The 26754-nt window shown below is 44.1% G+C and overlaps 1 long non-coding RNA gene across 2 annotated transcripts in view; it reads left to right on the top strand.

The window, feature by feature from the left end:
- The window catches only part of LOC147729682 (uncharacterized), a 214770-nt gene that overhangs the window by 6934 nt on the left and 181082 nt on the right, over positions 1-26754 (top strand). Inside the window, exon 3 of one of the 2 annotated variants that reach the window (XR_015308339.1) lies at positions 6458-6644. The exons of the other annotated variant lie outside the window; for it this stretch is intronic. This is a non-coding gene — a long non-coding RNA (uncharacterized LOC147729682). Of the gene's footprint in view, positions 1-6457; positions 6645-26754 lie in introns of those variants that run through there. 2 annotated transcript variants of the gene reach the window in all.

Genomic DNA, 26754 nt, shown 5'->3' with positions numbered 1-26754 from the left:
GAGGAATTACAGGTCTCAAACGGCTGTAATGGAATGGCATTGGCCAACACCTGCTTGATACTGTCAAATTCCTGGGTTTGACTGTCCACAAAAATTGCTGATTCTTTTTCATGTGTGAAAAGTTTTGTCACTGCAATTAGGAATAAACCTGGCATAAAACTCCAACATGCCAAAGAAAGAACAAAGCTGAGCCTTATTCCGTGGCACCGGAAAATGACTAATAGCTTTCACCAAACTTTCTTTGGGTTCAATGTCTTGGGCAGACAACTTGTAACCTCAAATAATCCGCAGAGGTTATTGCAAACTTGCACATAGCAGCTTTCAAATTAACACCACATTCCCTTAAGATGGTTAGAACTTTACCTAAAGTTCATTGTGATCTTCCATATTGCTCCTGTATACCAAAATATCATCCTGAAAGCATATGACATTTGCAAGACCTTTCATTATGGCTTCCACCACTCTTTGAAAAACAAAGATGACATTTGCAAGACCTTTCAACATGGCTTCCACCACTCTTTGAAAAACAGCAGAAGCTGAAGCAAAGCCGAAAGGCATTCTTTTAAACCTGTAAGCTCTCGCCAGAGCAACAAATGAAGTTAGATGACAACTATATTTATGCAAGGCTGTCTGATGGTATGCAGAAGACATATTTAGATATGAATACCTTTGCACCCTTTAGTGAACCCAACATTTCTGTGATGTTGGGTAAAGAATGCCTATCTACCCATAGGCTCTTATTTAGATCACGCAAGTCAATGCACATCCTAAGACTACCATTAGCTTTTCGTACAAGAACAGCAGGGCACAACCACGCAGAACTCTCGGTGGGTTCAATGATGCCCTGTTCACATAGGGTTTTCAATTTCACATCCATTTCGTGCCTCATGGTCAATGGTACCCGTTTAGCTCTGAACCACAGGTTCCACTCCTTTTAACACTCGGCGATACTTAAAACCTTTAATCTTACCCAGTTTTTCATTGAAAACTTCAGAAAAAGCTCTCTCCCACACTTGTTCCTCTAACGTCCATACCGATTTGCATTAATCCTTGAGCAAAACTTGTTCAGGACTATTGGGATCCAAAATGATCACCAACTTCTTCTGCTCCAACCAGCCCAACAAACATCCCCCATCCTTTGTCACATAAACTGTAGCCACAGTGTTGCGTCCTTTGAAACTCACCGTAGCCTCATACTCACCAAGGACCTCAACAGGTTTACCACATATGCTTCTGAATTAACTCCGGATTTCTTCACTTCAATACTGTCAGACTTCTGCTACTCATCAGGACCTATCAAGGTAAAAAAAGATCCATAATCTGCCATCATAGATACAGAGATTCCATAGGTATCCACTTGGCACATTGTTTTTTGAAATATGCCTGATTGAATCTTTAGAACCATGCTATTCTCTTCACCCTCCACCAACAAACCAGAAATCATCAAAATACACTCCTCCCCACTGTCCGACATAGTTTCAAGCACACTGTTAACAGATGAAGATTTCATTAGTTTGGTTTTACCAAATTATTTTTTAGATTTACAATCTTTTGCAAAATGCCCCTTCACGCCAAACTTACACTTGGTGCAAAGTTTGTCCACAGCCGGATATGTAATGGCATTTCCCAGAGGGTTCTTGCTACCACACCTGTAGCATTCATAGAACTTGGGTTTGGAATCAACTCTTCTCTCTTTTGTCTTAACCACAGCATCCACACCCAGTAACTGTACCCGGGATGCTCTGGCTATTTGCTCCATGTACTCTATGGTAGCTTTCACACCTTTGCTATCTTCAAAGCCTTCACTAATGGTAAAGTTTCAGTAGCGAATTACTTTTCTGACAGTTTTTTCCACTAATTGATATCACAAAATGTCATCCTCAAAAGCCCTATCATCACATGTAGGTGATAAGCCTCTCAAATCACTTACTCGTTTCCCCCCCATAATAACATTTATTTTTTCCTTATTTCTCATATCCAAAGCCTTGTTGGCAGAAGCATATCCATAAATTACTTTATCTTCGTTACACACAACAACCACAGTTAAATGCTTATAAACTTTCCTACCCTCAGTGCTTAGACAGTGTCGCAATAAGGCAAATTGTTTCTTCTGAGAAAAATCCTCACCATCAATTTTGTCTAAATGAGTATCAAAACCTTCTAACGATAAATCCCATTTAACTGGAGGAAGACCTGTAGAAGATAAAAAACGACGTGGAGGTAAAACTTCTTGTTGCACCATGAAGGAGAAAAACCAAACTAACATAACCAACCCTGGCAAATGACTACCACTGCATGAGAGTCATTGCAATCAAATACAATGTTGCAGTTAAGCGAACTACAAATAGAGATATGTGCCAACAATATTTACTAGCACAGTTCTGATCTAAAATGTCCCAAGCTTAAATGAAAATGCACACATTGAATGCAGCTATCCTAAGATGTCCTCCAAAACTGCCGTAGAATTTACAGTGATGATGTGCCCATCACCGTAGGTGCAGGCCATTCACTTGAAAAAATGTGGCTGGAGATTCTGCAGAAAAGATGTGCCTGTCAAAGCGGTAGTGAGGTGCGGGTGCATAGTAGCCCTTTAATTGGGTGTGCCTGTCACCGCGAGTGCAGGCCAATCACCTGACGGAGAGGCGGCTGATAATACTGTAGGAAAGGTGTGGCTGTCACCGCGGTTGAAAGTAGCAGTGCAAGATATCCCTTTAATAAACAAAGCTTGCTGCTTGTTGCCAGGTAACGAAGAAGACAGAAATGACGATCAGCACGAGAAGCTGATGACGAAGGGTACGCACCTCAGGAGTGCAGAGAGTAAGGAAACCGTGCCGTGGCAGAGGCAGGTTGCCTGGAAACGCGTCGGAAGAGCGTTCCCAGGGACACATCACTGGGTTTGCGTATAGTTCCAATGCCCAATTGCAAAATGCAGATAAAGCGCCAGCCTTACTGAAGGATGGCAAAGGAGACGCTGGGCCAGCGTAACTCAGCAGTCAGCATTGCACTATCCGTTGTGCACACCGAGGTTATTCGGAGCCACCTGAAGTCCAAGGGTGGAAAAGTGGCTACGGGGGATCGCCTGTCCTGCCGGTCGTGGGGTACTGGGGTACTAGACCGCTCGTCGCCACTAAAAAGTTCAGGAGGCCGCAGAGGAGGTTTGTAGGTTTTTATTCTTGAAAGTTACAGTGATCCGCAAGAACAGGCCACAGCCAGCAACGGACACTTTTATCCCATTCCAGGTTCCACCATGTTGACACATCAAGGTGGCACCTTCCCTGAGTTCTAGAACAGAACCCCACACAAAGGTAATATCAGTTTCAGTGTTTCAACCTGCTTTGCACTACACCAAAGTAGGATGTGCCTCTGGATGCCGTCCATACAAGTCTGTATCAAGTGTTTCACATGGGCAAATAATCTCAGGCTCTAAATATCTTCACTTGTCTTATTTGATCAGGAAAGAGTACTACTACTTCTCAGAATGTGTTCAATATTGTCCTCTACCACTTGATATTTAAAGCATAAAATCCATCAGTACAAGATTTGCAGAGGTAAATACTATTTTTAAGTGAGGATAGGCTAACAAAATTGCCCTCAGTTTTCTGTAAATGTAACCGTGTGTATCTTACACTAACTTTTTAAAATGAATGTTTGAATGTATTGCTTGTATTTGTATGTAGGAATGCTATTTTTGGTTTGTCTTACAAGGTTTATATAAGCTGTTAACTTCAATAATATAATGAAAAATATTTTCAGAGCATACATTGACTGGCGAGTTAATAACTGCAAATTCCCAGATTTAGACAGTTTTAGATTAGAAATCTCATTTTTAGGTCTCGGCTGGGCGTGGCAGCGAAGCTGCCCCGCCTCTCCAAAAGATCTTGTAAATACAAGATTTCTAAAAGGAACTGTAAGCCCCGCCCCTCCTTTCCATTGGGTAGCGTCAGCGTTTATGATACACGCTGGCTTTCCAATGTAAAGGAGTGTTTTCAGGACCACCCGGTCCGATTTTCAGACAGCCCCTACGGACACCGTGGCCTACTTTACGGCTGTGTTAACTAACTTTCTTATTAGTGGAGGCATGATTTATTACTATGTTTACTAGTCCGGCCAGGCACGGAACTCACAGGCGCAGGGGTTCACGGGCAGAGGGATCCCGGCAGGCTCTGTAGTCTTTAGAGAAGCGGAATTCCCTCCATCCCCTCGCTACTCTACCTCCACCCCACTCTCGGCAATTTCTACCCCTCCCTCGAGTGCTCTGTGGAGCGTGCCTGCATCTCAGACAGACAGACTCCCATGCCCACCCTTTCCTCGGACTCGGACAGTAATTTTGAACAAGAATCTTAATGAAAAGATTAATTAAAAATAAATAAAACGCATGAGCACATTTCTTGAAATTGACATGAACACACACCCTACCACTCACTGAAATGAACACTCCTAGGCTGCTAACTCCTATGCAAAGTAACCCCCAAAGAAAGAGCTTGCGGGGCAGAAGCGAAGAGCGGTCAAGTTAAAATATAGACAGCTTTTCCTTTCGCATCTGCTCTTCAGAGCACCACCTTCAGGAGATTGAGTTGTCATGGAGTATCTTATTAATGTCGGACCCATCCCTCCAGTCATATGACGACTCAGAGTCTGGTGGCATGAATTTTTTGCCAAATTATGCCATTCCTTAACTTTGAAAGAGTATTGATAAATGCACTCCACACAGGGCATGTGGGGGCGGGAACAAGGGGGCTTTGAGTCTGTGAAACATGGAGGCAGAGTTCCGTTTGAAGTGTAGCGCCCTTGAAGGCGGACTTTGCAGATGTGGCCGAGCGCTGCAGGGTTGTCTGAATTTCGTCATAATAATGGAGTCTCAACATGTTTCCGCCCACTTCACAGCTGGCAATGAGAGATTGATGGGTGGCCAGCTGCGGCCACCCACATCTTGTATAGCTGCTATGGTATCTGAACCTTACCTCTGAACGTTGCTGAATTTATGTAAATGTGTTACTGTAGCACTGCTTGCTAACCGGGCAGCACGGCGAGTACCGCAGCGCTACAAATGAAAATAAATGTAAATAACGTACTTACAATCCGAGAACACACTGCTCCCACCAATAAAAAGACATCACCTCCCAACACCTTTTTTTGGGCTCTGCTACCCAGCTGAAGTGGTCGATGCTTCATTGCTGGGCACTCCAGGTTCTATTTAAAAAACAAGCTTTGTCGAAGCCAATTGGTCACGACTTGTTGACCTATTTGCTTTGCCAAATCTTTTTTTGCCGATGCTGTAGAGCATCAGGCAAAAAAAAAAAAAAAGACGTCAGAATGATGCTGCCGCCGATGCAGTGTGCCTTTATATAGGCATGTGCATGTCTGAGGACTCCTTCGTAATGACACTGGAGCCATTTTCTTTTATTTACCATTCTAAGATAGTGGGCGCTAATTAGATCGATACATACAAAAAAAAATAATTTGCACAGAGTGCTTTTGGTCAGAGCAGCAGCCCGGTAGCAATTGACACCTGCCCAAACCTCCAAAACTAAATGAAAAAAAAACAATAATAATAATTGCAAGTAAGGGATCAACAGAGGAGTACTGGGAAGGGGGAAGTAGGGATAGAGCAGGTGGGTTGAAGCAACAAAGGTTCTTGAATGAAGAGTGGACTGGCAGAAAATGGCCGCAGCCAAGCATTTTAAGGAAAGGGGGAAAGAAGCTCAGAGACAGAAAATATATACTATTATGGAGTGTGTAATGCAAAAGAAACCAGCATTTGCAATACAATAGGTCTCGCATTGACGCAAGTTTGAGCTATTGACATTGCAAATAACAATGCCTTTTATTTTTGTTTTCTTTTTAAAAACATAAATATTAGGCATTGTTATTTACATTGCCAATAGCTTAAACTCACTTAACTGTGAGACATATTGCATTGCAAATGCTTGTTAAAGGCGTTTCCCGAGAAGTCACTGCCTTTCAGTGCACCACATCTCAGATGAATTCTGTGGATTTGCTGGGAGTCCGATTGAAAGAAAACCTCAGTGGGAATTTGAAGAATAAGTCTATAGTGGAATACAATGAAGAGAGGTTCCTGATAGTCTAGTGGAAATGTTAGCAATAGCCAATCCAACTGAGGAGTGTTAGGAGGCACAGGACAGTGTACTGTAATAGACACAAGTGATTGATCTGCCGAAAGCCAAACCCAAACTTCAACCAGCCAATCCAAGAATATACCATTTGGGGGTACCACTTTCCATTCAGTTGCTTAGTATTTTTTGCTCCACTAAGTCACATGGTGCTTGTAATAAGTTCCCCTCCTGGCTGGTGTCCTTACTGGTCCAACGGGTCCGATGGCCGCCTTTTCTATGCCGTCATCCTGAAGAACGACAGGGCTTGGAATAAGGACATTCAAAGGAAACGTGGTGAGCAATGACAATAGAAAACCCGACTAACAAAGTACTTTTCTCAACAGCAGGAGAGGGACGGGGCGGCAGAATTAAAAAGGCGGCAGTAGGAGGCGAAAGAGATGCCGACATGGGGAAGAAAGAGAGAGAAGGAGAGAGAGAGGCCGCCACGGAGTCGGAAGAGGAGGGAGCCCTACAAAACAAAGAGACAGCAAATAAGAACACCAGAGTCAGTACTATAGAGATGGAGAAGAATCTGCGACGACGCATACGAGATGCCTGTGGTATGGTTCAACACCAAATGGTGGACGTCGCTAGAGATGCTGTTGCAGCCCTCCATAGCTCAGGAGAGCTGTGTCTTGTGCATTGAGTGTGGGAGCTTAATTGTGGGTGCACCTGCATGAAGGGGGAGAAATAAACTGGAGGCTTGCGTGCGTGTTATAGAAAGCGCCAGTATACGAGTAGGGGGGTATCATGAAAAAGTCCTCATTAAGTTAGGCACCAGAACGGAGAGATCCAAAATTATTTCATATTTTATTTTCTCTGTAATTCATTCCTTACCTTTTTCCTTTTTGCAATCACATGTGAACTTCTTATTAACCTCAGGCACACCCTCTGGTCCACAACGACGTACCTACAAGAGAGAAAGGAGACTTAGAGGGTTATATTCCTACACCATAGGTGATCTGGTGAAGGGAGACAATAGTAGTAGAATAGAGTACCTTACTCACTTCATTGTCCGTGTTTATTTGGAGGAGACTGGCACTGGCACACCCCTCAAGAAACCTGTAGGGAGAAAAAGGAATCCATTACTACGCCTGTCAAGAAGAAGAAGCTACAGCTCTTGCTACATACCTTCTGAAATTGTGTTTATCTATATTAGATCTATGTTCATAACGATATCTTAACACCCAAATAAAAGACATAATTTGCCACACAACTGAGTCTCCGGAGCCATATTTCCATCCTTCCCTCCCACTGTGCTATTCTATGTCACAGGAATGGGATTAGATATCCTTATGAGCTGTAAAACACCTGTGGTGATGGGTCTAGTGCAATGAGTGTATCAATGGCATAGAAACTATATTGGAAGACTATTCACCCTGTTGAATGGTATTGGCAAACTAAAAGGCTGGCAGGCAGACATTCACATCAATGAAATGATGAAGCCATTTAGAATCTGGTACGGGAACATACCAGAATAAAGACTGAACAGGAATTACTTTAGCTTGAGAGTGATAGAATGAGAGACAAAATAGAGGGGCCCACTTCATGGGTGTACCCAACAGTTGTCCAAGAAATATAAGAGGCGCAAGAGAGATCGATTGCTTGATTATATCATTGCTCCCACGATTAGGACTTTATTAGGAAACTTTGATCTTAAAATAGATAACCACCAGTTTGAGATTGATGCCAAGCTACTTTACTACATTTTCAACTCACATGAAGTTTTTAGAGACAGACATTTTATAAAACACCTTCTAAAAAGAGCTAGCAGGGATGGCAGGTGTGATAAACCTCAAGAGCGACATTCCTTTTTCCCCTCAAAATTGACATAAACTCAATCATAGACACAGGGCGGTCCTCCATAGGTGGATGGACTGAGGTATCACCCTTAACCAGAGACAAATGTGAATGTCTTAAAACAGAACTAGGGGCGTGGCTTGGAAAGCTATCATGGCGGCCGCCATCTATCGAAGCTCCGTCCCGCCAAGCCCAAGATTGGGCTAGAATTGCATCAATTCTCCATCTAGTGGGCCGGGAGCCAGCAGTTGCAGAGGCCCGCATTGCTCTATGGCCGCCTGGCCTACGTGGGGGCCGGGAGCCAGAGGCACGGCTCAGCAGGACCTGGGCCAAGGAAGAAATAAAATCAAAAATCAACTCAGAGCCTCAAGAAGGTCGCAGCGACTGGACCAGTGGTGTGGTGCGGATGATCTCTGCAGTCTTGCTCGTCGCAGCCTTGACGAGGCGGGGCGGACGGACCGCCACTGGAGGAGACGGAGCGGCAGCTGCCCCAGGAGACCTCCACGGACTGGGTGGGTGCCCCTCCAGCAGCCACTTCTGCACGGACCACACCGTCCGCAATGCCGAACTATCAGGATTGGCTGTAGCTCAAGAATAGAAAAATAGCCACTAACCTTTTCCAAAAACGCCAAGCGGAGACGACGTGTGATGAAAGTCCCCTAATCCCCCGAAACACGACCCCCAACAAAGGCAAGATAAATACCTCTGCGTGAATTCGTGCCCCCAGGGAAGAAGGGAAAAGGGAAAAAATAATAAAGTAGCTGTGGTCTCGGTGTATCACTTGTAGTCCTGGCCAACCATCAGCGAAGACCCCAAAGTTGTGCACACTACAGTAGGATGACAAAGAATGGATATAAGTAATGCGAAGGAAAATAACTGGACTCCTATATTTTCTATTCTCCTCTCCCTACTCACCCATAGCTCACAAGCTGTCTCTTGGATAATGCTCTCTGTTCTATATGTATATAATCAGGAACAGAATACTTCCACGGAATCCAAACTTCAGAAATGTACTCTTCGGATAATTCAAAACATGAACAATCATTAATCTGCATAATAGGCTAGCAGCATTTCTTTCTTTATCAATGGTATTTCTTCATACCACACTAAACAGTTTTCGGCGTTGCTGAAGCCTTTCTCACTGCACATAAATCTTCTTTCCATATAGAGTTTTAGTTAACTAAACAAAAAAGTCTGCCACAGTAATAATTGCCTTGCAGTTCTGTGTCTAATTTTGCCACTAAGAAAAGCGTTACAACAGAAGGCGTCTTTGCCTCAGACGCACCTCTGATAAACACTATTACTATTTTCTCGCATGCCCTTTAAAACGCGTCTCTTGCGTTCAAAGCACAGCGGCTGCTCGGGACCGTTTTCAGATGCAAAACTATTTCGAGAATGATTGCATTCCTCATGAAGCTTCCTCTGACTCGAATACCTGGCAATAAACAAGTTCTATGCAGTCCTCCAGGAAACACAGTTCAACAGGTTGAAAATCACTAGAACACGGCTTTTCTTCTTTCTTCAAGCTGAACTCCGGCGGGGAGCACCATCCGCCATTCCAAAACCTCGAGGGAAAATTGACAAGCACTCTCCTGTTCTCTGGGCGGCCCTTAAGAGTGCACCGCCTTCATTCTTCGCCAATGTCAAGCAGAGGGATGCTGGGACATGTAGTTTTGTGCACTTTTTCCCCAATATAGCGCTTTTCACAGAATAACAGTGATGATGTTTCTTACAGCGCCAGGAAATGGCTACACGAACGGAGACCTCCGCCCCCCAGGAACTCGGGCGGAAGCCTAATACCTCCATCCAACAAAGGCCTGGCTGAGGCAAGGTAGGCCTGCAGTTCAGGACCAGCCCATGAGATGTCGGGGCGGAGTGAGACCCCGTTCCTCCTGGGGTGTGGTGGAGGCTCCAGGTCCCGGACGGGTTCCCCGTCTTTAAGACACCCGGTGCATTACCGAGTTGGGAGGCTGAGACTGGGGGTCCGGCGAGTGCGGTCCTCCTAGGGGTTCCCCAGGTTACAGAAGCAGCCGCGCTAGACCAGGTGCGGCTTGTGGCCTGGAGCGTCCTGTTTCCGTGAGGCCCGGCCCACCGATTCTGTAAATGCATGCCCTACATCTGGAAACCGTAATACCGGTCGGAAACGGCCGAATTCGGCCGTTTCCGACCGGTATTAGGGCACCTACATCGGGCCCTAGGTCTCTTATCTTATTGAAACAATACATAGAAGCCTTACCTTATCCCATACAACACTGGCTCAAACAACATACCAAGTTAACAGGTGAACAAGCATTGGAAATAACAACATATTTCTATAGGACACAACCTCGTGCTTTGTCCTGGGACAATGAGAAACCTGTGCGCCCTTCCCCTTCCGTTGTGAAACAGGAGAAGAAACCAATGAAGCCCCACGTAGAACCTATACGGGGGCCCCAGTGCTTCGAATGTGGAGTCTGGGGCCACATCACCAGTAACTGTTCCCGAAAAAAATCTGAAGAACCGATGGACATAGGGTGTGTTCCCCGGTCTATTCTCTACTATGAGGAAATGGGGCCAAGCTTCTATATAAGTGCGCATGTGGGGGGAATCCCGGTAAAAGCCCTATTGGACTCGGGTTGTGGACAATCCGTTATCCGTCAATATCTGGTGCGGCTCCCCTTCCCCAAAACAAAACAAGGGGCTCCTATCCGGTGCGTACACAGAGACGTCAAACTGTACCCCTTAGTCTCCCTACCAGTTTCCCTCCAAATGGGGTAACCGTAGAAGCTAAACTCTGAGTTCTCCCTGCTCTTCCTGAAGAAATAATTCTCAGCCGAGACAACCCCGCCTTTCTAACGCTCCTAACGAACACCCTTAATCCCAAGGGAAGGCCCATCTCACTACGTCCCTCTCTCCTTACCCAGACCCCCTGGCTGTCCGACAAAAGCTTTCATCATGCCCAGCAGAACGACCCCATTCTTCAACCCGCTTGCGATCACGCCCGGCGAGATTCTGCTTCCCAGACACCTGTATATCCTTCCTTCCATATACAAAACGGGCTACTCTACAGGTTAGCAGAGGAGGGCGACACACCTCAACTTGTAGTACCACAGGCTTTTTGCAAACAGGTGCTCTTCTTTGCACATTCCCACCTGGGGACTGTTTGTTTAGGTGTTAAAAACCTACATTACCCTTACAAGTCTTTTTTCCTTAGAAATTTCCAATAGAAATGCTGCCACGTCATTTCTATTGTCCTGGTATATTGGCGCATGTTATCCGCTTCGGTCAGGAGTGCGAACTTGGTCAAAAGCAGAATCCTTATGGGCCGCCTCCTGTACCATTACAACCACTCCCTATAATTGGAAACCCATTTGAAAGAATAGGAATGGACCTTATAGGCCTGCTTCCACGCCCCAAGAAGGGTAACCTGTGTGCTTTAGTAGTGGTGGATTATGCCATGCGATATCCCAGGGCCTTTGCCCTACGTGCCCCCACCAGCCAAAACATCAGTGACAGGCTCCTTGAGCTGTTTTCCAGGATCGGATTCCCTCGTGAGATCCTCACAGATCAGGGGACCCCGTTCGTCTCCAAAATCATGCAAGAAGTCTGTAAATCGCTTGACATTACGCACATCAAAACATCTGTGTATTATCCCCAGAAAGACGGCCTGTTTGAACGTTATAACTCTACCCTGAAACTGACGTTAAAAAAGCTGTTGAGTGAAGAAGGGCAAGAGTGGGACAGGCTCCTATTAGCTTTATATGTGGTAAGAAGCCAAACCCAGTCTAGTCTAGGTTGTTCTCCCTTTCAACTCCTCTATGGCAGAGAACCTCGTAGCCTACTAGAGATAACGAAGGAGTATTGGAAATACGAAAAGGAGGAAGAAACAAAGTCTTTCTTAGAATATACCCAGAACTTGCACTACCCCTTGAAAAAATTGAGAGAGTTTGCAAATGCAAATCTAGAGAGGGACCAAATCAAACAACAGCCATTTTACAACAAGGGGAAAAGTGGCGACTCTTGAAAGTAGGCGACTGGGTGTTGGTCCTCAACCCCTCCAGTATCACAAAAATAAGATCAGGCTGGCAGGGTCCCTTTCAGGTCGTACAAAAGGTCGAGCTCACATCCTACCAGGTTCAGGTCAAACCCCCGCAAAAAACAGTTATACCATATAAACCTCTTAAAGAAGTGGTTAGGTCCCTTACCCAAAGACATCCAAGTTGTGAACCCCATGACTGAGGGTGATAGCACTCTACTCCACCTCATAATCAACCAGGACCTCACCAAGGAGTAGAAAAGAACACTTCAAGAAACCCTCTTTCCATAAGCCTCTTTGTTTTCTGACCTTCCAGGCCGTACCACTATGCCGAACATACAAACCCCACCCGGCCAGGTCGTTAAACAAAAGCTGTACCGATTCCCTGCTGCCAGACAAGAAGCAATAGAAAAGGAAGTTAAAACCATGCTTGCTTTAGGAGTAATACAACCTTCCCAGAGCGAGTGGTCCTCGCCGATCATACTAGTACCAAAACCGGACGGATCTGTCCGGTTTTGCATTGAATTTAGGGCTGTCAACGCAGTGTCCAAATGCAACTCCTATCCCCTCTCACGAGTGGACGAGCTGATCAAAAGGCTAGGCGATGCTCAGTACATCACAACCCTTGATCTCACAAACCCCAGGATCAGGAGAAGACAGCCTTTTCTACACCATCTGGATTGTTTGAGTTTACTGTCTTACCCTTTGGGTTACACGGGGCACCCGCCACGTTTCAACGGCTCATGAATAGAGTCCCATCAGCACGCCAGGCCTATTATTTGGCGTATCTGGATGATATCGTCATCTATAGCCCCACCTGGGAGACCCACCTACAGCATTGCCAACTCATCTTCCAGGCTCTCCAAGACACAGGGTTACACATTAACGCAAAAAAATCAAGGGATGGATTTCAAAAGGTCAAGTATCTGGGGTATGTTTTAGGGAATGGCCATATCGAGCCCCAGAAGGAAAAAGTTAAATCGATATCACAGGCCCCTTTTCCGACTACCAAGAAAGGGGTGAGGGCTTTCCTCAGACTCCTTTGGTACTATCACCATTTCATTTCCCAGTATTCCGAACTCTCTTCTCCTTTCACCGATCTCAGAAAGAACGTGAAACCCAAACACCTTCTGCAACTTACCCCCCAAGCCCTACAAGCCTTCCACAATCTGAAAAAAGCCCTCACGTCAGATCCCAGTCTCAAATCCCCTGACTTTTCTAGGCCCTTTTTACTCCAACCCGATGCTTCCGGAAACGGGTTGGGGACGGTGTTCTCCCAAGTGGTAACCAACGGAGTGGAACACCGTATCCTCTTTCTGAGCCGTAAGCTGTTCCCCAGGGAGCGGGGTACCCCATCATAGAGAAGGAGTGCCTTGCTATTAAGTGGGCGGTGGGCAAATTACGGAATTACCTTGAGGGTACCCACTTCAACCTATTTACGGATCATTCCCCGCTCCTCTGGATGAGCCGGAATAAGGGTAACAACCAGAGAGTCCTTCGCTGCTTCTTGGCTCTGCAGCCCTTCTCTTTTGAGGTTCGGTCGGTAGGGCTTGGACAACGGGAACGCAGACTTCCTTTCCCGGCTCTCCCTGTTCCCCGATCGCAAACAGGCTAGGGTGGGGGGGTGTGACAAAGCGCTGCCTGATATCCTATCTCCCCTCGCCCCTTTTGATGATAGGATGCCGCCTTACCTGTCACTGTGTCCCCTCCTTTATTTTTAGACTTCTACGCTTGGGGGGGTTCTATCCCTTTAAGACCTCGCTTTCCCCTGCTGTCTCGTCAGCTCACGTGGCTTGGTCAGCTGATGACTCCTTCAAAGCGGAAGAGACGACGGACTCGTCAGATTCGGCTTGGAAAGACCTAGCGGCGTTGGACAGAGCGGATCCCGGAGTACAGACCTTCCTTGTGACACCCGGGTTGGGAGGACTGCGAAGCCTTGCGGACTGGACCGCAGAGCCAGGAACGGTAACTCACCAGACTGAAGCACCGCCCTACGAGGACCCAGAAAAGAGGGACCCGGACCCACTCCTGCAACACATTCAAGCCTGCCACGGCCCTGGAGGATCGTGGCTAACGAAGGTACGGGGCCAACTGGGGGCCGTTTGGGGAAAAGGGAAGGCAGGAGAAAAGGGTGGGGCATCCATTAAACTGCTGTAACTAGGGGCCGTCTTCCTCACTAAAATAAAGACAGGATAGCTAGCACGTCACTGGTAGCGGTCGGGTGCTCACTCCTCCACTCCCTTTTCCCGGTTTGTTTAGGTGTGAAAAATCTACATTACCCTTGCAAGTCTTTTTTCTTTTTTACCACAGACTGTTCGGCATCACCTTATGCCGGCGGTGGGAGGAAAACCGGACTAACTCCTCGAGTGCATCATACTCTCTGAGGCAAGAGAGTGAAGACTATACCTAAAGACTTTACAAGTTCTTTTGCAACTTATGGTCTATGCCCGGAGGAAACATATAAATAAAATCCTTTTGTTTATAACACCATCCCTGTCTCCTTGGCTACTTCTCCTCTGCACCACAACCTGCCATTCCTTTGAAGCCTAGACTGATTTTATGTCTAGTGTCCTTCCATAAGTCGAAACCATGTACAGACAGTTGGGAAATAAAGGATGCAGTGTAAATCTGTTTGGTGTTAGTCGGCATATTTTTCTGTGCAGTTGTAGGTGCTGTTCAGCACTGAAAAATAAGAACATTTGTGTGCAAACGTTTTTGAACTACGTTATGGTGGTGTTGGGCAATGTTCCCATTGGTGGTATGTAAAAACATTTTGTGGGATACTAGATTTGTGTAAAAAGTGATGACCATAATGATGGTAACAGTACATAGTGTCAAAATCAAATGTGTCCTCTAACATTTCAGTGTTTGAAAATGCAGCGGATTGTTCCAAATCCCAATCGTCAGAAAATGTACTGGAGGTAATAATATCATTTAGAGAAATTTTAAATAAATGTGGTATTTTCAAAAGTTCTGTGGGACCAAGTACATCATAATCAACAGCGGTAATGTTCAGGTCTCTCTGTTCACGATGAGATGATCTATGAGGTTTCAGGAGATAGTTTCCATTCATGAGTAAGCAAAAGATAGTCACTAGGTCAATCCAGAACAGAAAAAACAATATTCCAGTTATTATCCCGAGCTGGAGCCAAAGTGATACTAAGTAAGTCTTTTTCAGAAAAGTGTTGAAATCATGAAGTTGTTGCTTACGATGCATTGATCCAGAGAAAATGTATAAAAATTGATGAAGTAGCTAGATGCAGTTCGATCTATTTTTGGTAGCTCAGCAGGTTTAGTTGAACTGGCAGGCTTCTCTTGTTGAGGCATATTGATTTAGACATCGGTGTTAGGCTGAATTGAAATTTGCCTTTTATTTGTGTTTTGAAGTTCTGTTTCAAGAGGAATGAGTTCCATTTCATTTATGGAACTCCATCATTTTGTATTGGTGACCCTTCAAATGTTATAAGTCTTTCTGTCTGAACTTCCTGTCTGGTAGCGTGAAGAGAGCATTGGCTACCCAAGAGCCGACGAGGACGAATCTCTTTTCTTTTTTGCCAGCAAGAGGCGTAAGAAGTACTGTTCTGGTTCCTTCAACAGCCAATACAGGGACAGGCTTTCTGTATGATAGCCTAAATTCTTCCTTGTCTACAATATTTTCTGTGTCCAGATCCCTGACTTTTAGGATCCAGGCAGGTCTTGCCGTGACTGATTTGACTTCCCCAGTGGCGGTGCATTTTACTTGCACATTGCTTTGTAGTGCCCGGAATTCAATGAGATCCTGTAAAACATCCAAACGTTTATTGATGTCAAATGCTTTTTCATCCACCACTGTGCTTTCAAAATCGAAATCAGATATCCGCATTCTCATCCTAAAAAGGACTTCATAAGGAGTGATTCCTCATAGGGAACTTCTTGGCATATTATTAAGGGCTCTTTGTACCCCGTATAAGTGATAGACCCAACTACCACCCGAACTTAATACCCGTGCTGTTAAAATTTACTTTAAGTCCCTGTTTTTTCTCTCCACGACCAAATTTTCCTTTGGATGGTACGAAGAGGAGTACCACAGTGCAACACCCAGGACTCCCATGGCTCCCTTATAAGCCCTGGAGCTAAATATGGGTCGCAATCAGAGTGTAATGTGTTAACTGTGTATGTCCCTTTGAATACTCGCAACTCTTTTAAAACAGGTCGAGGGTCAGCCGAGTGCTGAGTGCAAAAACCACAGTTGATGGACAGAATGCAGAACAATGTCATACATTCACCCCAGTACAGAGATCTGGGCCTAAATCCATCGTTTTTTTGCACTCCACACCACCCCAGTTCAGACATGGCCATATGCAAATCAGTCTGGCCCTGTGCGTCATGGGAACAGTCCAGTCCGAACTGCCAAGCCATGCCTTCCCTGGACCGGAAACAAGCTCCCGAGGACCGGTTTCTGGTATTCCAGCCGTCTTCAGCCCGGCTTGCTTGAATCCAGTGATGTGGAGAGCATGGGACTCACGTCTGAGCATACCCATCCCACTCGGGGTGACAAATGCAAAAACCACAGTTGATGGACAGAATGCAGAACAATGTCATACATTCACCCCAGTAGAGAGATCTGGGCCTAAATCCATAGCTTTTTTGCACTCCACACCACCCCAGTTCAGACATGGCCATATGCAAATCAGTCTGACCCTGTGCCTCATGGGAACAGTCCAGCCCGAACTGCCAAGCCATGCCTTCCCTGGACCGGAAACAAGCTTCCGAGGACCGGTTTCTGGCATTCCAGCCGTCTTCAGCCCGGCTTGCTTGAATCCAGTGGTGTGGAGAGCATGGGACTCACGTCTGAGCATACCCATCCCACTCGGGGTGACAAATGCAAAAACCACAGTTGATGGACAGAATGCAGAACAATGTCATACATTCACCCCAGTACAGAGGTCGGGCCTAAATCCATCGTTTTTTTGCACTCCACACCACCCCAGTTCAGACATGGCCATATGCAAATCAGTCTGACCCTGTGCCTCATGGGAACAGTCCAGCCCGAACTGCCAAGCCATGCCTTCACTGGATGGGAAACAAGCTACCGAGGACCGGTTTCTGGCATTCCAGCCGTCTTCAGGACGGCTTGATTGAATCCAGTGGTGTGGAGAGCATGGGACTCACGTCTGAGCATACCCATCCCACTCGGGGTGACAAATGCAAAAACCACAGTTGATGGACAGAATGCAGAACAATGTCATACATTCACCCCAGTACAGAGATCTGGGCCTAAATCCATTGTTTTTTTGCACTCCACACCACCCCAGTTCAGACATGGCCATATGCAAATCCGTCTGACCCTGTGCCTCATGGGAACAGTCCAGCCTGAACTGCCAAGCCATGCCTTCCCTGGACCGGAAACAAGCTCCCGAGAACCGGTTTCTGGCATTCCATCCGTCTTCAGCCCGGCTTGCTTGAATCCAGTGGTGTGGAGAGCATGGGACTCACGTCTGAGCATACCCATCCCACTCGGGGTGACAAATGCAAAAACCACAGTTGATGGACAGAATGCAGAACAATGTCATACATTCACCCCAGTACAGAGATCTGGGCCTAAATCTATTGTTTTTTTGCACTCCACACCACCCCAGTTCAGACATGGCCATATGCAAATCAGTCTGACCCTGTGCCTCATGGGAACAGTCCAGCCCGAACTGCCAAGCCATGCCTTCCCTGGACCGGAAACAAGCTCCAGAGGACCGGTTTCTGGCATTCCAGCCGTCTTCAGCCCGGCTTGCTTAAATCCAGTTGAGTGGAGAGGATGGGGCTCACATCTGAGCATACCCATACCACTCGGGGTGACAAATGCAAAAAACACAGTTGATGGACAGAATGCAGAACAATGTCATACATTCACCCCAGTGCTGAGGCCATACCCATAAAAACCTAGGGCAAGAATTCACTACCACCAAGCTATACTTGTAAGCCCCATCTGATCGTAGGGGGCTGCAGTGGGCCAAATCGACACACATGAGTGGTCTGTTTGATATTAGTAGTGGTATCTGTGCTGGACGTGCCAGAGTGAAACCTTCATCTGCTGAAAGATGTTGAACTTTAAGACAAAATTCTTAGTCTGTTTAGTAAGTCATGGCCACCAATAGCGCTGTTTCAAAAATGAAACTGTTGCTGTAACTCCTGCGTGTGCAGAACCCAGACCCTTGTGTGCAGCTAGTATTAAACCTAATCTAAGATCCATGTTTGGTATTACTCTATCCCCCACTCCTGGAATTTGAGCATACTGAATGTTGTTTGCATCTAACTTATTAACTTGTAGGAGTACTTGAGTGGAAAACCTTTAAGCAAGGCTGGGCTGTTTTTGCGTGAAGCAATGACAGATACCATTATCTGTCCGTCTATTCTCGTTTTTGAATGAGTGATTGCACCTACCGCAGCAGTGTGTACTTCCCTTTTGCGGCTTCATCGGCCAATAAATTCCCTTCAACGTGAACACCATCACGTTGATGACTCAGAGTGTGTATCACGTGAGCTCTTGGTAGTTAGTTTTTCAACTCAGCTACCTATTTCCCATAGCTTTTTATGCTTAATTGTGCCACCTTTTGAGTCTTTAAACCCATTTTGACCCCAGCAGTGAAGATATTCATTGTATGACGGGACACCGTAAAAGGAATCGAACACAATCCGTGGGGCTTTTAATTCTGCCAGCTGTGCCGTGTTAGTACTGCTAGAATGGAACTTGCATTTCTGCATATGACCCTTCACAATCGCACACACTGCGCTGTATTACTGTTTACTTCCTACGGCCGGCTGAGCACATCCGTTAGTGTAAATATTGTATTCATACTAAACTAGCTGCATTATTTCGTTTGGGAGAAGATATTCTTGTTAATATTGCAGGAATGCTTGTATTTTTAGACTAGGGTCATATCTGTATACTACATCCGTCGCAGTGAGAGAATTAGCCCATTGTATCCATCTTGGATGTAAGGCTTTAGCATTAGGAATGCTTGCCTTTGTAGCAGCCTCTAAGGCTGGTACTGAGTTACAATTATTTGTTTGCCCTGAGCCAGTGCTCGTTCTCTCAGTACAGTGGTCTGTACTGCTGACAGAATGACGATGCTCCAATTATCATACACAGAAAATCTTGATTTCATTAAAGACAACGGAGGCAAACATTATGCAATAAACATTTATTGCTGCCCCAACATGCAGCCCTTTAAAGAACACATTACATCATGAATAAGAACATTCCAAACAACAATATATAACATCATGGTTACTAGGTATCATCCTCTAAGCTGTTACGGAAAACCAAAAATTCTTTAAAATGACTTCTTCTACTTTAAATGTATAGATGATGAAGGGATTCTCACAAAGATGAAGTGTCTGAAAGAAAAAAAAGGCAAATTGGTAATTTCGATTTATTCGGAGTTATATACTTATAGGTAATCCCAAAATAGCTATATAGTGTTACAATTTAATATTAAATATTAAAATCAATAAACTTAATTTAAATTTGTTCCTGAATCAAACAAATTCAGTTGATCTTCCACCAGGGTGTGGTGGGTGAGATAATGTTAGACTCCATTGTCTTTAACCCCTTCGGCACTTATGACGAGCTCAGCTCGTCATGAGGCACTGTGGAGCTGTGCTCATGACGAGCTGAGCTCGTCATAACTGCAGCGAAACGCCCACGCGGGGCTGATTCTCCTCCTGCATGGGCGTTTCACAGGAGTGGTCGGAGTCGTGACGAGCTCAGCTCGTCATGAGCACAGCTACGCGTACAGGGAGTTAATGAAATCAAGATTCTCTCTGTATGATAAATGGAGAACCGTCATTTCATTACAAGACCGGAGGCTACCATTATGCATGTTTAAAGCTTTTTAACGCTGTACTGCTCACATGTTCCACTGGTCTAAGGTAAAACTGTGCAAATGTGGATGCATTTGACCAGTCCGTAGCTTTCAAGATATCAGAAAGGGATCCTCCTGCGCAGAACAGTTTACTGGCCATAGCCCCACGGGAAGAATGAGTCCCAAAATTGAACAAATCTATTCCCGCTTCTGACATTATTAGTCTAACCCACCTAGCAATGGTAGCTGTGAATATAGGGTTTAACAAAGGATATTAAGAGTTGTTTTTCTTCCTTAGGTCTAATGCTACACACTACTTTTTCATAAGTTTTTATGCAGTGCACTACACATAATTGTTTATAATCTGGAAAACAGGGATAAAAGATGCTTTTGGCCATAGTTTTGGTCCTTTGCCATATTTCAAAATGCACTCTGTCTGAAGAATAGAATCTATTAGAGATCTCTAAGGCATTAACATCTGAAATTCTTTTAAAGGATATCAGACAGAGTAAGGTTGCTAGTTTAGTTGTTATTTGTTTTCTTGAAAGGAAAGAGTTATCTAGCCATATAGAGAAAAGCTCGTAATGAGGTTAACATTCCATAAGGAGTCATACCTTGCCTTGGGGGGACGTTTAAGTCTAATTCCCTTCATTACCCTACAGATCAGAGTATCTGAACCGATAGAACAGTCATTAATTAGCGAGTGTCCTGCCGATATACCTGATCTATAACAGTTAATCGTTCTATAGCATAGGCCTGAGTTAAATAACCCTGCAAGGTAATTTGACATTTCTACTACAGGAGCCTCCACAGGAACCAAGTCCCGTTCCAGGCAACAACTGTGACCATTGTTTGATTTAAAACCCTTTTTTTAATATTATATTTTTCTCTATTATATTACATTTTCAGTTATCAGTCCCAAGAGGCAAGGGGGGTCTTACCACTTTATAAGTGCGTGTTAGGTTAAGGAAGCCCGTTGCTATGAAAACACACAGGTCAAGTAGATTTGGGCTTGCCTCATTCTCATCTTCATTATAATTGTTTTTCCCCTTCCGTCTTAATTTGATGGGGAATAGCGGTAGTGATTATGGAGGTCAGGGTCACGCTCATAACGTGACCTCCGCCGTCTTGGGTTTCTGGAGGCTTCAGCAGCAGCTCAAGTGCAGTTGCGGTTCAAGGAGAGTCGGGTGCAATGACCACTCTCCCCGACAACGCGAAGCCCTTCTGAGGCTCCGCAACACAAGGGGAAAAGTCTGCCTCCCAATGCAGGTCGGCTAAATGCGGCGCCGAGGCTGCGACCGGAGCAAAGGTAAACGGTCAATTTAAGACCCTTCGTGGAGTTCTCCACCTGTGAATAGGACTAGGAAATGAAGGAGGGAGGGGAAAGGGTAGCCCAACTGTATGTTGGAAGGGTAATGAAGCGAACAGGAAGTTAGGAAGTAACTTACCTGAAAAAAGGCATAACATTTAACACAAGCATAAAACAATTTGGAAGTAGCTACAATCGGTAAGGTTACTTACCTGGTAGCGATCTAAGAGAAAAAATAATAATTAGGAGTCTAGAGAAGGCTCACAATGGTCATTAGGAAGGAGAGTAAAGAGATGTATACTTAACTGTCCAGGAGCAGTGAATAAAAGAGGATGATACCTAGTTACCATGACGTTATATATTGTTGTTTGGAATGTTCTTATTCATGATGTAATGTGTTCTTTAAAGGGTTGCATGTTGGGGCAGCAATAAAAGTTTATTGCATAATGGTAGCCTCCGGTCTTATAATGAAATTGTTTCTGTAGAAGCAAAATGCATTTTAGCATTTGGGTACGCTATGGGTATTGTTTTGCCTTCATTGAAGGTTAGGTAAGTAAACCCAGATTGACCCGCTATAACATGGATCACCAAGTTGCGGACATTCACGCGTGTCTGCAAGTGTTTTGATGCTATGATGTCAGCATGTAGGGGACAAAGGATATCTGTGTGTTCCTGTATCTAATGCCTAACTGAAAAATCAGGTCTTATTAGGTCGTAGAAAGGTTTTACTTTTTCCGCGTAATCAAAAATCTATGTTCTGCAAAAATGTAAGAATTCCAATATGGATTGTAGATTTTTCAGCGATTTAGTAGGTTGGAGCAGTGCACACTTTTCTAAAAATGTAGCTGCCATGCTTTTCCTTTCACTTGATAACTCATATCCCAAAAATAGGACATTGAGGTGGGCTATTTTTGAACCCTTTAATTATGTTGCTCATCCTGGTCAAGTGTGTAGGAGAGTAGGTTCTGCTTCCTATGGTTCCCCCCACTTTTTGCTGTGATTTGCTGGTTTTTCGACTTTAGTCTGGCTGTGGCCCTGCTAATCAGGACCACAGCTTAGCTGTTCTCTCTCTAAATTGATACCATGTACTTTAGGTACATACCAGATTGGGTATTGGGTCACCTTTGTGAGTCCCTGTATAGTGTACCATAGGTACCCAGGGCATAGGTGCATCCAAGGCCTACCTTATCCCACCCCTGGCTGGCCCTCCAAACTGACACTACTGGATTGTTCACACAGCCTGGGTAAGGTGGTGTAATCACCCCTTACTTAGATATAGTATACCTATATATATATATATATATATATATAGATATATATATATATATATATATCCATATATATATATATATCACCTACTGGCGGTCGCCAGTAGGTAGTTATAGTTAGGATTTTTTTCAATGCAAAATCTCAACATTCTATTGGGAATAACTTTGGCGCCGGTTGAGGAATCTGCCTGAAAATTTCCTCAAATTTGCCTCGCGGCGCTCCGGTCCTTCCCTGAAAGTTTGGGGGGGATTCGTCAAGCGGGGGCCGAGATAAAAGGGGGGTCCCAAAACGTGTTTTCCCCATGTTAATTTCCATAGGGCGGTCGACTTCACTTTTAGCCCGAACGGCTGACTGGATTTCCACCTAACTTGGCAAAATTGTAGGGACTGGTAGCCCGATGTGCCTTAGCTATGTCTCAAGATATGTGCTCCAGTGGATTTTGAGTAATTTAGGTTAAAAAATATATATATCTATGGCCACGCCCCGGTACGCGCACCGGGGAGCGCACCGGGCGCGCTACACGACTTGCGCGCGGAAAGCTGATTGGCTCTCGGGTGTCTGTAAACATTCGAAACAGTCCGTAGCGGCCGCCATCTTGTGTCTCGGTAGGATCGAGACACAAGAGGTGCCAAAAAGAAAGGGGGAAAAGACCATAAGACCAAAAGACCATAAGGGGCAGAGTAGACCCCCCCTGATCCCCTAGGTTTGATGTGGGGGCCATAAAACGGTTTGCGCGGGGGGGGGTGCGCCTGGTACGCGCACCGGGGAGCGTACCGGGGAGCGTACCATGGGGAAAACCCAGACACACCACACACACACACTCATTATTTTTTTTATTTTTTTGGGGGTGTGCGCCCCGGTGCACGTACCGGTACACGTACCGGTACGCGTACCCTGGAGAAAAAAAGAAAGACAGTTTTTAAAATATGTAGCATTTTTATATAAATTGGAGGTAGTTCTGAAAAGAACTGTTTTTTTTATTCTTTTTGTTTTATATTTTTTTATTGTTTTTTTGAACATTTCTTATTTTTTTTTGGCTTTTCTGAACAACTTTATATTTTTTTGTAGTTTTTCTGGGGTCAAACAAAACACAGGGAATTGCAAACAGCTCAACTGGAGCAAAAAAAATAGAAAAAAATTAAAGTTGCTTGCTGCAGTGATGGTTCTCTGCAGCTCGATTGAGTAAAGTGATGCTTTGCTCACCATATGAAATTGTTTTGTTGCAATATATGCAAACAAATTTAAATTTTGCAAACCTGGTTTGTACATTAGGGACCATCTCCCTAGCCTCTGCACCCGATGGAGTGGGTTGATTGGAGGTGCTTGAAGAAGAAGGATGGGGAGGGTTCTTGGTCAGTTCCTTGACCTCTGCTGCCGAATAATTGTTCAGGTGCTTCCTCTGCATATGTCTAATCATAGTGTGGTTCCCAAAAGAGTACTTCTTGTTTTGGTTCCCTCTTGACAGTTGTTCGCGACAGATGAGGCAAGTCACCTTAGCTGCATTCACTTTTTTTGCACCCCTTGGCATCTTGTAAAACTCCCAAATAAAATGTTCCTTGGGTCTGTATGGGGGATTGTCCTCAGGCAGAAATTGTATCTCCTCCTGCTCCTCTTCGTCCTCCTCTTCTTCTTGACCACCAATGTGGTCTTGTGGTGGTCCTTGTGGTGGTGGTGGAGGTGGTGGTGGTGCAGATGCACCTGCAGCTGCTACTAGTGAAGCTATTTCTCACAGAATGAATGCAGGTCTTCTTCACTCAAACAACAAAGTGAAAATGAGGAAAAAAGGTGGGGTCTTTCATCATTTGGAAAACAAAACTGTTGCGAACCAATCAAAAGTGTTATTTTCAGGTCTCATGACCTGGGCTTTCTCATCATTTGGAAACTAAAAGTGTTCTGAACCAATCAAAAGTGTTATTTTCAGGTCACATGACCCGACGCGCTTACGCTACGCGCCCCGGTGCGTGCTCGGCGGCGCTTACGTTGTACGATCGTATGCGCTCGGGTGCTTCGGGTGCGCTTACGCAGTGCGTCATATGACGCATCACGCGGCTACGCGATACGTCACGATGTTGTTTTCGTTCGCGGGAATAGCGCTAACGGGACGCTCACCGGTACGCACCCCGGGGCGCGCCGAAGCACTGCGCCTACCGGTGAGCGCATCGGTACGCGCCCCGGGAGCGCTCCGGGGCAAAAAAAATAAAACTATTACATAATTATACAATATAAAATTCGTTATAAAAAATATTACATTTCATACCTATAGAGATTTGCTATTAAAAAACCTTTGAAATTCACTGAAAAAACCATAGGTTTCACACCAGTTATAGTTAGGAATTAGCATTTAAAAAACCTATTAAATTCACTGAAAAAACCATAGGTTTCACACCAGTTATAGTTAGCTGGAAATTTTACTGACATAAAACCATTGAAATTCCCACGTTATAGTTAGTTGGACTCACTATAACTTGCGCGCCTGCAATGCACTGCTGATGACGTCACATATTACATCACTCATGACATGGTCAGTGACATCACTCATGACATCACTGATGACACCATCCAGTGAATGTGTGTCTTTCTGAAAAATAAATATGTTTTATATATGTATATGTAAAGGTCGATGGAAGAATAAATCTTTAAATAAGTGTCTAAATGGATTTTTAAAAAAAATGATTGGATAACTGGCTTATTAAGTGTATCTTAGTGAATACATATATTAGCGAATAATGTTTAAATATTTAAATATATGTATCAGTGTTTCACTTTGTGTATAAGTGGCTGCATGGGTTGGTGAGTAGCTACTTGTGTGTGTATATGGGTTATTAGATGTATTTTTTAGTATCAGTATGAGTGTCTGTTTGGTTTGGTGGGGGTATTACTTAGCACATAGATGCATCAATGACTGACTCACTGTTTGTATGTGTTTTGAAGACAGCATATGTGCAGGACTGCATGGGTGGATGAGTGTGTATATGTGTGCGTTAGTGAGTGAATGACTGTCTCACTAGTGTCTTTATCAGTAACTACATATGTTTTAATCTAGTATATGTGAGTATTGATGTATATAAGTGAGTATATGTCAGAGTGAGAGATTGTAAGAGTTCCTGTTTAAATAAGTTTGTGTTTCTATAAGTGATTGTTTGAGAGTAAGTATGTGTACGTTTCCTTAGAAGTAAGGTGGTAGTGCGTGTATAGCTGTATATGCAAATAAATGGATGTTCAATAGTTTATTTGGATGTTTGAGTATGTGTGTGAGTAACTTTAGGATGACTGTCGGTGTGTAACAGGATGTATAGGTGTATCACTACATATAATGAGTGAGTATATGTATGAGTGACTATTTAGAACTGTTGGTGAATGAGTGGATGTGTATATAGATGGTGGAACTACTGAATTGGTTGTTGTAACTGGTATGGGTATCTCCATTTTTTTGAAAATGTTAGTTTCTATTTTTGAATATGTGTTTCAAGGGTTACATTACACTGAAAGGAGGTCTGTCACTCTGTCACAAGGATGGTGTCATCAGTGATGTCATGAGTGATGTCACTGACCATGTCATGAGTGATGTAATATGTGACGTCATCAGCAGTGCATTGCAGGCACGCAAGTTATAGTGAGTCCAACTAACTATAACGTGGGAATTTCAATGGTTTTATGTCAGTAAAATTTCCAGCTAACTATAACTGAATGTATATATATATATATATATATATATATATATATATATATATATATATATATATATATATATATATATATATATATATATATATATATATTCACTGAAAAAACCATATATATATATATATATATTCACTGAAAAAACCATAGGTTTCACACCAGTTATAGTTAGCTGGAAATTTTACTGACATAAAACCATTGAAATTCCCACGTTATAGTTAGTTGGACTCACTATAACTTGCGCGCCTGCAATGCACTGCTGATGACATCACATATTACATCACTCATGACATGGTCAATGACATCACTCATGACATCACTGATGACATCATCCAGTGAATGTGTGTCTTTCTGAAAAATAAATATGTTTTATTTATGTATATGTAAAGGTCGATGGAAGAATAAATGTTTAAATAAGTGTCTTAATGGATGTTTTTTTTAAAAAAATTGATTGGTTAACTGGCTTAGTGTGTATATGTGTGTGTTAGTGAGTGAATGACTGTCTCACTAGTGTACTTATCAGTAACTACATGTTTTAATCTAGTATATGTGAGTATTGATGTATATAAGTGAGTATATGTGAGAGTGAGAGATTGAAAGAGTTCTTGTTTAAATAAGTATGTGTTTCTATAAGTGATTGTTTAAGAGAGTAAGTATGTGTAAGTTTCCTCAGAAGTAAGGTGGTAGTGTGTGTATAGCTGTATATGCAAATAAATGGAAGGTCAATAG

This window comes from Lissotriton vulgaris, chromosome 2_1 (genome assembly GCF_964263255.1).
Source record: "Lissotriton vulgaris chromosome 2_1, aLisVul1.2, whole genome shotgun sequence".
Taxonomy (NCBI): domain Eukaryota; kingdom Metazoa; phylum Chordata; class Amphibia; order Caudata; family Salamandridae; genus Lissotriton; species Lissotriton vulgaris.
Note: the sequence above shows the minus strand (reverse complement) of the source record. Positions and strands in the feature narration are given on the sequence as shown.